Source organism: Marmota flaviventris, chromosome 4 (genome assembly GCF_047511675.1).
Source record: "Marmota flaviventris isolate mMarFla1 chromosome 4, mMarFla1.hap1, whole genome shotgun sequence".
Lineage (NCBI taxonomy): Eukaryota > Metazoa > Chordata > Mammalia > Rodentia > Sciuridae > Marmota > Marmota flaviventris.
This window is the reverse complement of record NC_092501.1, coordinates 149,550,196-149,566,271: the sequence shown is the minus strand read 5'-3', so window position 1 is coordinate 149,566,271 and position 16,076 is coordinate 149,550,196. Positions and strand designations below refer to the sequence as shown.

Genomic DNA, 16,076 nt, shown 5'->3' with positions numbered 1-16,076 from the left:
TTACTCATGTAGGAATTTATTAATTAAGCCATTCATTTACACATTCATTCATTTATTACATTTTACTATAATGCAAGAATACCTAATAGATTGCAGCCCTACAAATGCCCTTGTTTTCTGAACAGGATAGCTGAGCCCAAAGACAAGTGAACAGTTTAAATGCCACACTGTGGGAACAGCTGGGAGGAACCCTATAGGCTATGTGTTGTAGGTATTCTGACTGTGGAAATATACAGGGAACCATTCCCCCAGTGAGCAAACTCCTGAGGGGGGAACTGGGGCCCTGTTGATGCCATGCTTGGAATGCCCAGCAGTTTCCCCTTGAAGCTATTAAGATAAATATGCAGGTGCACTATCTAGTTTCTATGGTGTTGTCATTGGAGAGAAGGGGCTTTGTATTTGTACTAACCTAGACCTTATCTCAGTTAGCTAGCACTCAGGGTTAAAGGAATACTAGTTAGCATGTAGTCATGGTAACGGGAGCTATGTAACTTTTGAGATAATAAAGGCGGCTGCTGGGAGTAGTAGCCACTTGCTTTCTTGCCCCTGCACTGTATGTGTGTGTGTGTGTGTGTGTGTGTGTGTGTGTGTGTGTGTCCTTCTTTCATTCGCTTCTCGACAGGTATTTTTGTAGGTTTTCTTAACAGTGTGTGAGGTAGGATAACACACACCATGGGCATTTGGAACATGGAGAAGCCCTTCAGGGCAAAGACACTTGACAAAATATCAAGGAGAAGTTAGAACTTAAGTAGCACTTTAAGTAATAATGTAGGAATGGGTCTTACATGGTGTGCTTAATGAGAACTCCAGAGCAGAGGATAACATACTGGCAGGAGAAAGGGCAAAGGCTCATAAGCAATCCATACTGAGAAGAATAACTAGACTTCTGTCTACAAAGTGGAGACACAAATGCAGGAATGTAAGGAGCCAAAGACAGGTGTAAGAGTGTCTTCTGAGTAATCTGTATGCTTACATTCATATAATAACATAGCCTCAGAGACTTTTCAATAAGAATGTTCATATTAATTTAATGTAATTTTCTTTCCCATTTTTTTCTTGTTTTGAAGTACCAGGAATTGAACCTAGAGACACTCTCCCATTGAGCTATATCCCCAGCCATTTTTTGCTTTCTTTTGAGACAGGTTCTAAGTTAAGAAGGCGGATCTCAAAATTGTGGTCTTCTTGCTCAGCCTCCAGAGTTGCTGGGATTATAGGTGAGCACCACCATGCCTGGCCCCTTCCCACTATTTGTGCAGAGTGTCACAACTATTAATATTCTCCCTCTGAATTTTCTTCAGTAATGGAAAAATCTTTGAAAGATTAAAGGAATTTACACTGTTAAGAATATTGCCATATGAAAGAATCTTTAAGGAATATTCAGTTCTAAGATTATATACTCCCAATGACCAATTTTAAAAAGTGAACCAAACAATTATTAAGTCCTCCAACTTATATTAAATAATAGAATCCTTTGAAATTGATAATATCAGCTGTATATGACAAATATAATAATATTAATAAAACAAATTTGAACCTACTTCTTTGTGCTGCCATAGAGGAGTTCAGAGTTAGGTTTTCTAGTATCCATTTAGGATTCAGAAATACACACACACACACACACACATACACACACTAATAAAAATAGTAGAAGGAAAACTACATTTATGTTTTTAATGTGTAATATTCTCCAACTTGAATGAATCAAGTAAAATTTAATCCTATGTAGCATTGTTACATTACTATTCACTTTCTCAACATTCCAGGCATATTGTACATGTGGCACTTCTATTAAGTATTAATAATGATGATGATTAGTAAACTAAGTGGATAATGCATAACTGTAATGCAGATGTTGCTTTAGTTACTCTATTTGGAATTTGTCAAATCATCTTCATGATAATTATCTGTGATAGCCATGAGTCCCTCCATAGCTTCAAGTATAGGAAGCTTGGTTGATTAAGGTCAACTGCTGCTTTGCCTAAACTCTAGTTCTGCATCTGCCCTTACTTCCCCCAGTGACTGAGTGTAGAAGAATTACTAAAGCAATTCCAACATAGGAAGACATATGGCTTCTCCAACAGCCAATTTTAGTGCAGGATACCCTGGAGTCCTTGGTAAACCTTCCTTAGACAGGATGGGACTAGTGTGCTTCCACTCAACCATCCTTTTCTCTCTCCTTCACTTTTAGTCAGACTTGTTTCACAGCCAACAGCTCCTTCAGCCTTACACAGCTAACCCTCTGTATGTCTTACAGGGATTCCCCCCAATAGTGAAGCTGTAATGCTTTTCCAGGTAAAATATTTATACTGAAAATATAGACTCTTCTAAAACTAATATCTTCATCTTACAAGACCCAATCAAATATACTTGCTCAACCCCTTTTTAATACCTTTCTTTTGGAGAACCCATCCTAACACACCTTGTAATATCTGTGTTATAGTTATATCCATTATATAGCTTGGGAATCTGGGATCTGAATAGGTTAAGTAACTATTCAAAGGCCACACCATTTGTAAAGTGTACAACAAGGATCTGAAATCAGGAAATGTGAACTCCAAAATACAATCACTTAACAGCTACTAATGAAAACTATTGAATCTAGCTAATATACATTAAAGATAGGATTAGCTTGGTGCAGAGTATTTTTTCCCTCTAATTACAACCTTTACAAAGCCTCCATTGTTTAAGAAGAGATGTACAATTTCCTTCAAAACTCTCCTTAGCAAGCAGTTACATGGTGCTTGCTAAAAACTAAAGTAACAGATGTTGGCAATGTGAGAAAAAACTAACAGAATTACATATGGCCTTCCTATGTTACTTTAGAAACACAAATATAATGCAGGCAATGGAAACAGAAGCATCTCGTAATTTCATTTAAGCTATGAACTGACTCACATTCTGGTTCACTTACAAATCAGAAAACTTTCTTTTTAGATACAGGAGTATTGTCAAATTTTAGTCAGAGGAACTTATTGCCTTTTGTTTTTGTTCTTAACTACCATAGTTAATAACACAGTTGAAAAATTAGAGAGATTTAGGTAAAAATTATCAGAATTATAATTGATCAAGAATCTCAATTCCAGCTATAGTACTGTTAAGTATTCCAGCATCGCTATTCTTATTATCATTTAAATAAGGAAAACTACTGCAAAGTAGGACATCTAAAATACTTTGAATGGAATATAACTTATTAAAATTAGTTATTATTTTCTATTTTTGTAAGGTTAAAAAGAATGCAATTTTCTTATACATGTAATTTTTCACAATTTTCTTATGCCATATATAAATGTGACAGTGCTACATAAATATCAGAATGGTCTAAATGAAAAGGAATAATATCAAGTACTGAAAAGGATGGAGAATGACTGAAACTGTCCCATTGTGGACGGGAGCATAGACTAATATAATATCCAACTATGTTAACCTAAAGACAGACACAAGAATACTCAGAGAAGCACCAATCAAAATATTCCCAAACTGAATACAACCCAAATATCCATAAACATGATCATAGGCAAATAAATTTATTACTTCTACAGCAATGAAAATAAATAAATTAATAATAAGTCAATGATTGACTAATCCTACAAACTAAATATTAAACCAATGAAGATGCAGAATATATAACCTATTATTCATTGATTAACATTTGAAAATCTTATGAATTATATCCCAAATCACAACGAGTTTCTGGAAGAAAAAATATCATTCTTCTTGATTTGGGTCTTGATTATTGCAGAGTGTTTATCTGGTTAAAAATAAAACGTTGAGTTGATAGTTAATATTTCACATTTTACTGTATATAAGAATTTTCAAACTAAATAAAACATTCATATTCAAAATTGTTGTGTTCTTTTTCTTAATATATTTACAAAAGACAAATCTGTATTAAGAAATGTATAAATTTGTATATTGCTTTATAGAGTGGTTGTGCCAGTTTGCACTCCCACCAGCAATGAAAGACCCACACAGGCATATAATATGGGAAAAATAGTTCTGTCATCAGTAAGTGAGTAACTTAGGATCCTAGTTTGATGCAAAATCTTATTGCATGTACACTTTAATTTGCATTCAAATATATAGTTTCTAAATTAATTGAAATTTTTCAAATAAGTAGGTTTTGGATTTCTCTCATTATGAAATTGTAATAGATCATTATTCCATTTCCTTCTAAATGTATGTTTATATTGGATAAAACATTTCACGGATCTTTTATTGAGTTTTTTTGACTTGAATAATTGATCAGGGCTGAGGCTGTAGCTCAGTGAGTGCTTGCCTAGCATATGTGAGGCACTGGGTTTGGTCCTTAGCACCACATTAAATAATAATAATAATAATATATATAAAGGCATGCTGTCCATCTACAACCATAAAAATTTAAAAAAAAATAATTGGTCACATTTCAAGGAGAAGGGGAAAACAAGAAATAAAAAAAAGTGTTTTTCTTTTTGTTTTTTAGAAAAGTAATAGACTCACCACATTGCTTTACATCTTCTCAGTAGAACTGTGAAATGAATGATGGCAATTTAATAGGAATACTCACTCCCAAGCACTTGTTTTTCACAAACAAGGAAGTTACACAAGTACTGAGATATTTATTTCTACAAAAATGTTTCAAAATGCTGATTAAATAAGATTAAAGTTTTCTTTGTGCTGAACATATAAAATTTTAAGGAAAAAGCAAATAAATCTGTAAATAGAATGTTACTGGGAAGTTACTTCTCCTGACTTTACCAACATTTCATATTGAAAACTGATGCCATACCCTGTTGGCCAATATTAATTTCATTTTCTTTCTAATACAACAGAATTTGGTTCAGAGTCACACTAGAAGTATAGTATTTTGATGAGTATGTATATAATATTTTGGCAAAAGTATCAGGAATCTGATGCTGGGATTACAAATCAATTAAGGAGTCTATTGCAGACATCTTCAATAACTTCACTGGGACAAGATGTAAGACCATTGTCACTGATGCAAGATGAGGAAAATCCCTGATCAGGATTTTCTTCTCTTTTTACTATTGTTTCTACTACCAGTTGGAGATTGAGAATGGGAACCATGCTGCTGTTGCTATTATTTTTACTGTTTAATTTGTCCATTCATTACTTTGCTGTATGAAGTGGTAGATGATTGGATACTAACATTCCTTCCATCTCTAGGGTTCTAACTTCTAGGAGATAGAATATTGATTTTATCTTTGACCCTGAAATATATGTTGCTACCTTAGATTCAAAGAAGGTATGGTAAATACATTGTAAGTATTTGCCCATAAATCCCTTCTGCAAAAATAAATATACATTCCAAACCATCTCTTGACCTCACTTCCTGGTTCTAGTAGCAAAAGTAAAAGGAAGCACTGGAGATTTGGGTTTTGTAAGTTTTCCTCAAATTCATGGGTGACAGTGAACACTATTGACAGTGCTACTTTGTTTACACTCTGCTTCTATATCATCTTTTCTTCTATGAAAGTTCTAAGTTTTGAAATCTCAGAATGGAAAAAATCATGATTGATTTTATGTGCTAGATTTATGGAAATAACATCTTATAGTATATACAGGGCTTACAGGAGATTTAGAGAATAAAAACACCAGTAAAATACATTCAAAAATTATATCTTTCATGATTCCACTATCTAACTTCAATTGTTGAGCTAAAGAAAAATTTTAAGTTAATCTGTACTATTTATTTGGCCTCATAATAATTATGAATAATGTCTAAATATGAGAAGTCATTTATGAATTTGATGTTCAAAAAACAGAATTAATGGAAACCATGTTATAGTCTTTTTTGTTATTTACAAACAACTCATTTCCTATTTAAGACACCATATTTTGTGGTATCTATTAGATAACACTCATTTATTTTAATATAATAAGGCAATCATGCTTTGTGTAACAACTAACAAGGGATGTTTAGCATATCAAATATAAACCCAATAAGAATATGTTTAGAAAAACTCATAAAAATAAACATATTAAATAATGGATATTCTTCACTCCATATGAACTTCATTTGGTAAGGCATGCATTATGCTTGCCTGTTTAGCCAGGTGAACAAAGGTAAGTAGTTTCATGACATCTTATAAAATAAGCAGCTGGGTGAACTTCAAAGATCGTATTCCATATGAAAAATTACTGACTACACATACAGATTTTGTAGTATTTAAGAAACTGTCTTTTCAAATAAGTAACTACTTAATAAAAACCAATGCAAATGAACTTTACCCTATGTTAAAAATAGTACTTAATTGGATATGAAATCAACACCCATAAATAAAATGCATTTCTGTATATCAGTGACGATTCTCAGAAAGGGAAATGAGGAAAACTACCCCATTTATAATAGCCTCAAAAAAATAAAATACTTGAGAATCAACTTAATGAAAGAGGTGAAAGATTTATATAATGAAAACTACAGAACACTAAAGAAAGAAATCAAAGAAGACCTTAGAAGATGGAAATATCTACTTTGCTCTTGGATAGGCAGAATTAATATTATAAAGATGACCATACTACCAAAAGCACTATTCAGATTTAATGCAATTCCAATCAAAATCCCAATGACATTCCTCATAGAAATAGAAAAAAACAATTATGAACTTCATCTGGAAAAAATAAGAGACCAGAATAGCTAAAGCAATCCTTAGCAGGAAGAGTGAAGCAGGTAGCATCACTATACCAGATCTCAAACTATACATACAGAGTAAGAGTAACAACAACAGCATGGTATTGGTACCAAAACAGACTGGTAGACCAATGGTACAAGGACACAGAAACTAACCCACAAAATTACAATTATCTTATTTTAGACAAAGGAGCCAAAAACATACATTGGAGAAAAGGTAGCCTCTTCAACAAATGGTTATGGGAAAACTAAAAATCCATATGCAACAAAATGAAATTAAACTCCTATCTCTCACCATGCACAAAACTCAACCCAAAATGTATCAAGGACCAGGAATAAAGCTAGAGATCCTGTGTCTAATAGAAGAAAAACAGGCCCAAATCTGCATCATGTGGGATTGGGCCCCAACTTCCTTAATAAGACTCCTATAGTGCAAAAATTAAAAGCAAGAATCAATAAATGGGATGGATTCAAACTAAAAAGTTTCTTCTCAGCAAAAGAAACAATCTGGGAGGTGAATATCGAGCCTACATCTTGGGAGCAATGTTTACCCCTCACACATCAAATAGAGCACGAATCTCTAGGGTATATAAAGAACTCAAAAGGTTAAACACCAAAAAAAAAATAACCCAATCAATAAATGGGCCAAGGACCTGAACAGACACTCCTCAGAAGATGATATACAATCAATCAACAAATATATGAAAAAATGCTCATCATCTTTACAATTAGAGAAATGCATATCAAAACTACTCTAAGATTTCATCTCACTCCAGTTAGAATAGCAGCTATTATGAAGGCAAACAACAATAAGTGTTGGCGAGGATGTGGGGAAGAAGGTACAATCATACACTGCTAGTGGGACTGAAAATTGGTTCAGCCAATATGGAAAGCAGTGTGGAGATTACTTGGAAAATTGGGAATGGAACCACCATTTGACCCAGCTATCCCTCTCCTTGATCTATACCCAAAGGACTTAAAAACAGCATACTACAGGGACAAAGCCACATCAATGTTTATAGTAGCACAATTCACAATAGCTTAACTGTGGAACCAACCTAGATGCCCTTCAATAGATAAATAGATTTAAAAAATTGGCATATAGGTCAGGGAAGATGGCGGCGAATAGAGTGCATCACCCCCATGTACCGCGCAGGGGAATAATGAGTTAGAACAGCCAAAAGCTATCTTGTTAGGAATTTCCAGCAAAATTGGGGTGCACCTAAACCTAAAGGAAGGATTTCCATCACCCGAGGATCAATTACTGGGGATCAATCACAAGTGAACCCTGTGCCCGGAGATTCAGGCTGATTGATCGGCGGCCCGCCCAGCAGCCAGAGACTTCGTGCTGAGAAATGGCATGCCAGCAACACAGAGAAACAGCACTGCGGATTCTGTGGGGGCCTGCCAACTGTGCCCTCACTGTGCTCCAGGCTGAGTTCTGGGTTTGAGACGGGGGAGAGAAACAATCCAGATCTGTCCTCCACAACGGACAACCCACCGAGGAAGCCAGTGGCCACCATCTTGGAGAGCTGACGTTACCATCGCAACGTTCATAAAACAAACTCTCCTCAAGTTCAAGAGTGAAATAGACCACACCGCTCTCTCCATTAAACAGATCCTCCAGACAAAAGCTGAATAAAGAAACTATAGAACTCCATAACACAATCAATAACCTAGACTTAACCGACATATATAGAATATATCAACCATCATCAAGTGGATACACGTTCTTCTCAGCAGCACATGGATCCTTCTCAAAGATAGACCATATATTATGCCATAGGGCAACTCTTATTAATATAAAGGTGTGGAGATAATACCATGCATCTTATCTGATCATAATGGAATGAAACTGGAAATCAATGTTAAAAGAAGGAAGGAAAAATCCTGCATCACCTGGAAAATGAACAATATGTTACTGAATGATCAATGGGTTACAGAAGACATAAAGGAGGAAATCAAAAAATTCTTAGAGATAAATGAAAATACAGACACAACATATCAGAATCTATGGGACACAATGAAATCAGTTTTAAGAGGGAAATTCATTGCCTGGAGTTCATTTCTCAAAAAAAGAAAAAAAACAAAAAATAAATGAACTCACACTTAATCTCAAAACCCTAGAAAAGGAAGAGCAAAACAAAAGCAAATGTAGTAGAAGGCAAGAAATAATTAAAATCAGAGCGTAAATCAATGAAATTGAAACAAAAAAAAAAATTGATAAAACTAAAAGTTGGTTCTTCCAAAAAATAAATAAGATCAACAGACCCTTAGCCATGCTAACGAAGAGAAGAAGAGAGAGAACTCAAATTACTAACATACGGGATGAAAAAGGCAATATCACAATGGACACTACAGAAATACAGAAGATAATTAGAAATTATTTTGAAACCCTATATTACAATAAAATAGAAGATAGTGAAGATATCAATAAATTTTTTAAGTCATATGATTTGCCCAGATTGAGTCAGGAGGATATAGACAACCTAAACAGACCAATATCAACTGAGGAAATAGAAGAAGCCATCAAAAGACTACCAACCAAGAAAAGCCCTGGACCGGATGGGTATACAGCGGAATTTTACAAAACCTTCAAAGAAGAATTAATACCAATATTTTTCAAGTTGTTTCAAGAAATAGAAAAAGAAGGAGCTCTTCCAAATTCATTCTATGAGGCCAACATCACCCTGATCCCGAAAGCAGACAAAGACACTTCAAAGAAAGAAAACTACAGACCAATATCCCTAATGAATTTAGATGCAAAAATCCTCAATAAAATTCTGGCGAATCAAATACAAAAGCATATCAAAAAAATTGTGCCCATGATCAAGTAGGATTCATCCCTGGGATGCAAGGCTGGTTCAATATACGGAAATCAATAAATGTTATTCACCACATCAATAGACTTAAAGATAAGAACCACATGAGCATCTCGATAGATGCAGAAAAAGCATTCGACAAAGTACAGCATCCCTTTATGTTCAAAACACTAGAAAACCTAGGGATAACAGAAACTTACTTCAACATTGTAAAAGCTATATATGCTAAGCCTCAGGCTAGCATAATTATAAATGGAGAAAAACTGAAGGCATTCCCTCTAAAATCTGGAACAAGACAGGGATGCCCTCTCTCACCACTTCTATTCAATTTAGTTCTCGAAATACTAGACAGAGCAATTAGACAAAAGAAATTAAAGGCATAAAAATAGGAAAAGAAGAACTTAAATTATCACTATTTGCGATTGACATGATTCTATACCTAGCAGACCCAAAAGGGTCTACAAAGAAACTAGTAGAGCTAATAAATGAATTCAGCAAAGTGGCAGGATATAAAATCAACACGCATAAATCAAAGGCATTCCTGTATATCAGCGACAAATCTTCTGAAATGGAAATGAGGGCAACCAACCCATTCACAATATCCTCAAAAAAAAATAAAATACTTGGGAATCAACCTAACAAAAGACGTGAAAGATTTATACAATGAAAACTACAGAACCCTAAAGAGAGAAATAGAAGAAGATCTTAGAAGATGGAAAAATATACGCTGTTCATGGATAGGAAGAACTAACATCATCACAATGGCAATATTACCCAAAGTTCTCTATAGGTTTAATGCAATGCCAATCAAAATCCTAACGGCATTTCTTGTAGAAATAGATAAAGCAATCATGAAATTCATATGGAAAAACAAAAGACCCACAATAGCAAAACAATTCTAAGCAGGAAGTGTGAATCAGGCAATATAGCGATACCAGACTTCAATCTATACTACAGAGCAATAGTAACAAAAACAGCATGGTACTGGTACCAAAACAGGTGGGTGGACCAATGGTACAGAATAGAGGACACATAGACCAATCCACAAAATTACAACTATCTTATATTTGACAAAGGGGCTAAAAGCATGCAATGGAGGAAGGATAGCATCTTCAACAAATGGTGCTGGGAAAACTGGAAATCCATATGCAACAAAATGAAACTGAATCCATTTCTCTCGCCATGCACAAAAGTTAACTCAAAATGGATCAAAGAGCTTGATATCAAATCAGAGACTCTGCGCCTGATAGAAGAAAAAGTTGGCTCCAATCTACATATTGTGGGGTCGGGCTCCAAATTCCTTAATAGGACGCCCATAGCACAAGAGTTAATAACTAGAATCAACAAATGGGACTTACTCAAACTAAAAAGTTTTTTTCTCAGCAAGAGAAACAATAAGAGAGGTAAATAGGGAGCCTACATCCTGGGAACAAATTTTTACTCCTCACACTTCAGATAGACCCCTAATATCCAGAGTATACAAAGAACTCAAAAAATTAAACAATAAGATAACAAATAACCCAATCAACAAATGGGCCAAAGACCTGAACAGACACTTCTCAGAGGAGGACATACAATCAATCAACAAGTACATGAAAAAATGTTCACCATCTCTAGCAGTCAGAAAAATGCAAATCAAAACCACCCTAAGATACCATCTCACTCCAGTATGATTGGCAGCCATCATGAAGTCAAACAACAAGTGCTGGCGAGGATGTGGGGAAAAGGGTACACTTGTACATTGCTGGTGGGACTGCAAATTGGTGCAGCCAATTTGGAAAGCAGTATGGAGATTCCTGGGAAAGCTGGGAATGGAAGCACCATTTGACCCAGCTATTGCCCTTCTCGGACTATTCCCTGAAGAATTTAAAAGAGCGTACTATAGGGATACTGCCACATTGATGTTCATAGCAGCACAATTCACAATAGCGAGACTGTGTAACCAACCCAGATGCCCTTCAATATATGAATGGATAAAAAAAAAAAAATATGGCATTTATACACAATGGAGTATTACGCAGCACTAAAAAATGACAAAATCATGGAATTTGCAGGGAAATGGATGGTATTAGAACAGATTATGCTAAGTGAAGCTAGCCAGTCCCTAAAAACAAATGCCAAATGTCTTCTTTGATATAATGAGAGCAACTAAGAACAGAGCAGGGAGGAAGAGCATGAGGAAAAGATTAACATTAAACAGAGATGAGAGGTGCGAGGGAAAGGGAGACAGAAGGGAAATTGCATGGAAATGGAAGGAGACCCTCATTGTTATACAAAATTACATATAAGAGGTTGTGAGGGGAAAGGGAAAAAAAAAGAGGGAGAGAATTAAATTACAGCAGGTGGGGTAGAGAGAGAAGATGGGAGGGGAGGGGAGGGGGGATAGTAGAGGATAGGAAAGGTAGCAGAATACAACAGTTACTAATATAGCATTATGTAAAAACGTGGATGTGTAACCGATGTGATTCTTCAATCTGTATTTGGGGTAGAAACGGGAGTTCATAACCCACTTGAATCAAATGTATGAAATATGATATGTCAAGAGCTTTGTAATGTTTTGAACAACCAATAAAAAAAATGGCATATATACACAATGAAATATTACTCAGCAATAAAAGAGAATAAAATCATGGCATTTTCAGGTAAATGAATGGAGTTAGAAAAGATAATGCTAAGTGAAGTTAGCCAATCCCAAAGAAACAAATGCTGAATGTTTTCTCTGATATTAGGAGGCTGATTCATAGTGGGGTAGGGAGGGGGAGTATGGAAGGAATAGATGAACTCTAGATAGGGCAGAGGGTTGGGAGGGGTAGGGAGGGGGTATGGGGTTAGAAATGATGATGGAATGTGACTTGGACATTATTATCCAAAATACATGTATGAAGAAAGGAATTGGTGTGAATATACTTTGTATATTTACAAAATTGTGCTCTATATGTGTAATAAGATTTGTAATACATTCTGCTGTCATATATAAATAAAAAATAATTTAAAAGTACTTAATTTTTTCCTAACCTCCCTAGCCAATCTTAATAAGAAATCATAAATACCTTTATTATAGCTGAAGCCCTGCTTTTAAAATTTAACTTTTTTATTTAAAGATTCAGTTGTTTTGAATTTACTTTGGTTTAATGTGTAATAACCTTCTTTTGATTCAAAGTGACTATTGATATTTAAAATTATTAGTTCAAACTCTAATCAACCAACTTTACTAGAAAACTAGTGCATTTTGAAATAATAGCTAATTCCATTTTCCAGCACACATTTCAAAATTAAACTCGTCTTAGATCAAGGATCTCTTTCATGAATTTACACTGATTGATATTCACAATTTGCACTGATTTTCTCTCTCACTTCACTATTTGATACCAATATAAACAAGTAAAAATATATTTTGGGGGAAATTATTATCTGAGAATTAATAATATTTGAGCTAACTAGTAGTCAAAAGATTAAGGTTATGAATTTCATGTAATATTTTATTAGAGACATGATGAAATCTTAAACATTTCTAGAATCTTACATATTTATTTCTTCAAATGTAATTGACATTAGCATTAAGTAAATTTCAGATAAAAAAAAGTTACTGACTATATTACGATAGTTTAAAATCAGTTGCAAGATATAATAATTCCTAACAAACTAGATTACTAACAAACTATGAAAATGCAATACCCGGGTTATTTGTGCCAATAAACAATATAATGAAATCAAGGGAAAGAACTTTTAAACTATGGGATAATCTAGTTTTCTAGGGTCACTACAACAGATTACCACAAATGTGGACTACAAAGACACAAATACATTTTTTCACAGTTCTGAAGTTCAGACATCTGCAATCCACGTTCCAGCAGGGCCATACTCTCTCTGAAGATACCAGGGTAGAATTCTCCCTTGTCTCCCCCTAACTTCTGGTGGCTCCCAGCAATCCTTGTCTTTCTTTAACTCACAGCCACATCACTACAATTGCTGCCCCAATCTGCATACAAATTTTTCTGTGTTTCTGTATTTATTTTTATTTCTCATAATGAAACCTAGATTAGATTTCAGGCCCACCCTTATCTAGGAATATCTAATCTTTATCCTTATATTAATTGCCAAATAAATTCACAGACCCTTGTGGGCATTAACTTCAGGAGTATTCCATTCACCCCAGTACACAGAACACTATAAGGGTAAAAATCTGGAAGTTGTCTAAATGAAAACAAATTTTCCTTTTCTTCACTTGGACCTCATGAAGATCATATTCTATTTTTCCACAAGGTAAATTTTGTTACTATATACTATAAACAGTGGCACATGCCTGGAATACAAGTGACTCCAAGGCTGAGTCAGATGATCACAAGTTTCAGGCCAGCCTCAGCAACTTAGAGAGGTGCTAAGCAACTGAGCAAGACCCTGTCTCAAAATAAAAAATTTAAAAAGTCTGGGGATATTGCTCAGTGGTAAAGTGCCTTTGGGTTCAATCCCCAGTACCAAAATCATCATCAGCAGCAGCAGCAGCTTTGGAAATTATCAGTATACATTATCTAGCTTTTTCTATATTTTTAATGACTTCTATCTCTCATCAAAAATAAACAGTACAGAGGAAAACTTCTATGTTTTACTTTACACAAACAGGAACAATCCTTTAAAAATGATTTCTCTGAAGCAGAGGCCCAACCACCTGCTCTGAAAGTGTCCAAAAAGCACTGAAGGGCTGGTTTATCATGAAGGTGTTGACAGCTGACGCCATGGGGACCCATATAGGCACAAAGAATAAATTTTAATCACACAAATGTTAATATGATAGCAAGATTGTGACAATAGTCAAATGTGACTAATTTCATTAAATTTGTTGCATTCATTAGACTCATCTTAGTTATCCAAATTTATATAAATGACTCAAAATAAATAACCAGGGTCTTCTGTTTTTTTCATTTCTTATTTTGCCATCGTTCATGCTTATTAGTAAAAAGTGGTTTTGACTGAGATTTTATTTTTTTAGCAATCAGTTCTCATGTTTTATCACCATAAAACTGTGAGGATCTTTAGCAGGCTGCTGAATCTGATACTCTGCCTTCAAGAAGAAATATACCTAAAGCAGGAATATAGTACTTGGCATTCATCTCTTAGCCTATAGCCTAATAGATTTTCTTTTTGTCTGTCTTTGGTGACAGCAACATAAATTTAGAGCTGGAAGGGACCTTAGAGGTCATTTAGTTCAACCCAAGCATCTTTTAAAATGAAACGAGGAAGTATGTTTATTTCATCATTTTGTATGTATGCACTGTGTATTTCAGGAAAGACAGTTTATAATGAAAGGCACAGACACTATAAAACAAGGGTAAATGACATAATAATGAAGAGAAGGAAGTGACAATTATACAAAGAGACCTAGGGAAGGAGCCCAATCCTCAGGCCGGAACTTACCCTTAAGCTTTGGTCAGCAAAGGCAACAGGAAAATCAGAATTCAAAGATATCTTATTAGCTAAAAAAGAGAGTATTTGTACATGTAAGTAGCTATCTTCTGGTAAATTGCTAAACTCTTAAGCAGGATTTGAGTTTTTAAATAACAAATAACAATATAATGAAAACATTTCAAAACACTTAAGATGTAAATAACCATAAACTTTTCTTATATGATGCTTTGTTGAAGCTTCTTGCATGATGTTGAATTATATGATTTTAAATTACATGATGTTAAACTGCCTGCATAATATTATTCTGTTGGGATCCGGTTATGGTGATTTGGTGATAAAATGTAACCTTTGAGAATTAGAAGAACAACTGACAAATACTTTCCTGACTTTACTTTTGTTTTAACTGATAATTTACCCCTCATGGAAAGTATGATCTCTGGGTAACAGGTTGATCACTAAAGGAAAAGAATCTCAGGGTTGAAATGATATGAGATTAATCATAAAGCAGAGGCTGGCTGTTTCTACTACATTGTGCGGCAAATAGGGACAAGGGGGAGCAATTTACAAACAAGGATGAGAGTGGGAACAGTCATAACATAGCTGCATTTTAATAATAGTTGAATATTGTCTAATAGTTTATTGACCCCGTGTTTAATGAAGTCACTGTCTTCTTCTTTTACACTTTTGCACATTTTTATATTTTTAATAAAATAAATGATTTTTCAGACTTTTTAAGTCAGGCCCATTGTCAATGCTTTATGAATCAGATGGTCTCACTATGTGGTTCATGTGCATTTGAATTTGGAATGGGAACTTGTCAAATCAGTCAAAACCTGTTTGTTTATCTGTTTGGGGTGTGTTTGTGTGTGTGTGTGTGTGTGTAACTTTAATTATGAATACTTCTTTTTCTGCTTTTATTTTAGAATTTATCAAAAAAAAAAACAGGATACTTAAATACCAGGTATAATAACATGAAGATGAAATTAATGTGTGTTTACTTACACACATATGCATGCACATATACACACGTATCTTCCTATATTTGATTTTACTTTTAATAACAAACAAGATGATTTTCTGTGCCAGTGGAAGAGGCTTAAAGTGTGAAAGATTTGTAGACCACTTTTTTTTAATAAGATAGCACTTTAGTAATTAGCATTTGAAAACAATTAAAATTTAAACATAACAGGTTTAATCTTATCTCCAATTCCAACTTAAATTCC

The 16,076-nt window shown here is 34.4% G+C and overlaps 1 protein-coding gene across 1 annotated transcript in view; it reads right to left on the bottom strand.

Annotated features, from left to right (window-relative positions):
- Positions 1-16,076, bottom strand: part of Gpc5 (glypican 5) — a 634,189-nt gene that overhangs the window by 229,043 nt on the left and 389,070 nt on the right. The gene's annotated exons all lie outside the window — the stretch shown is intronic.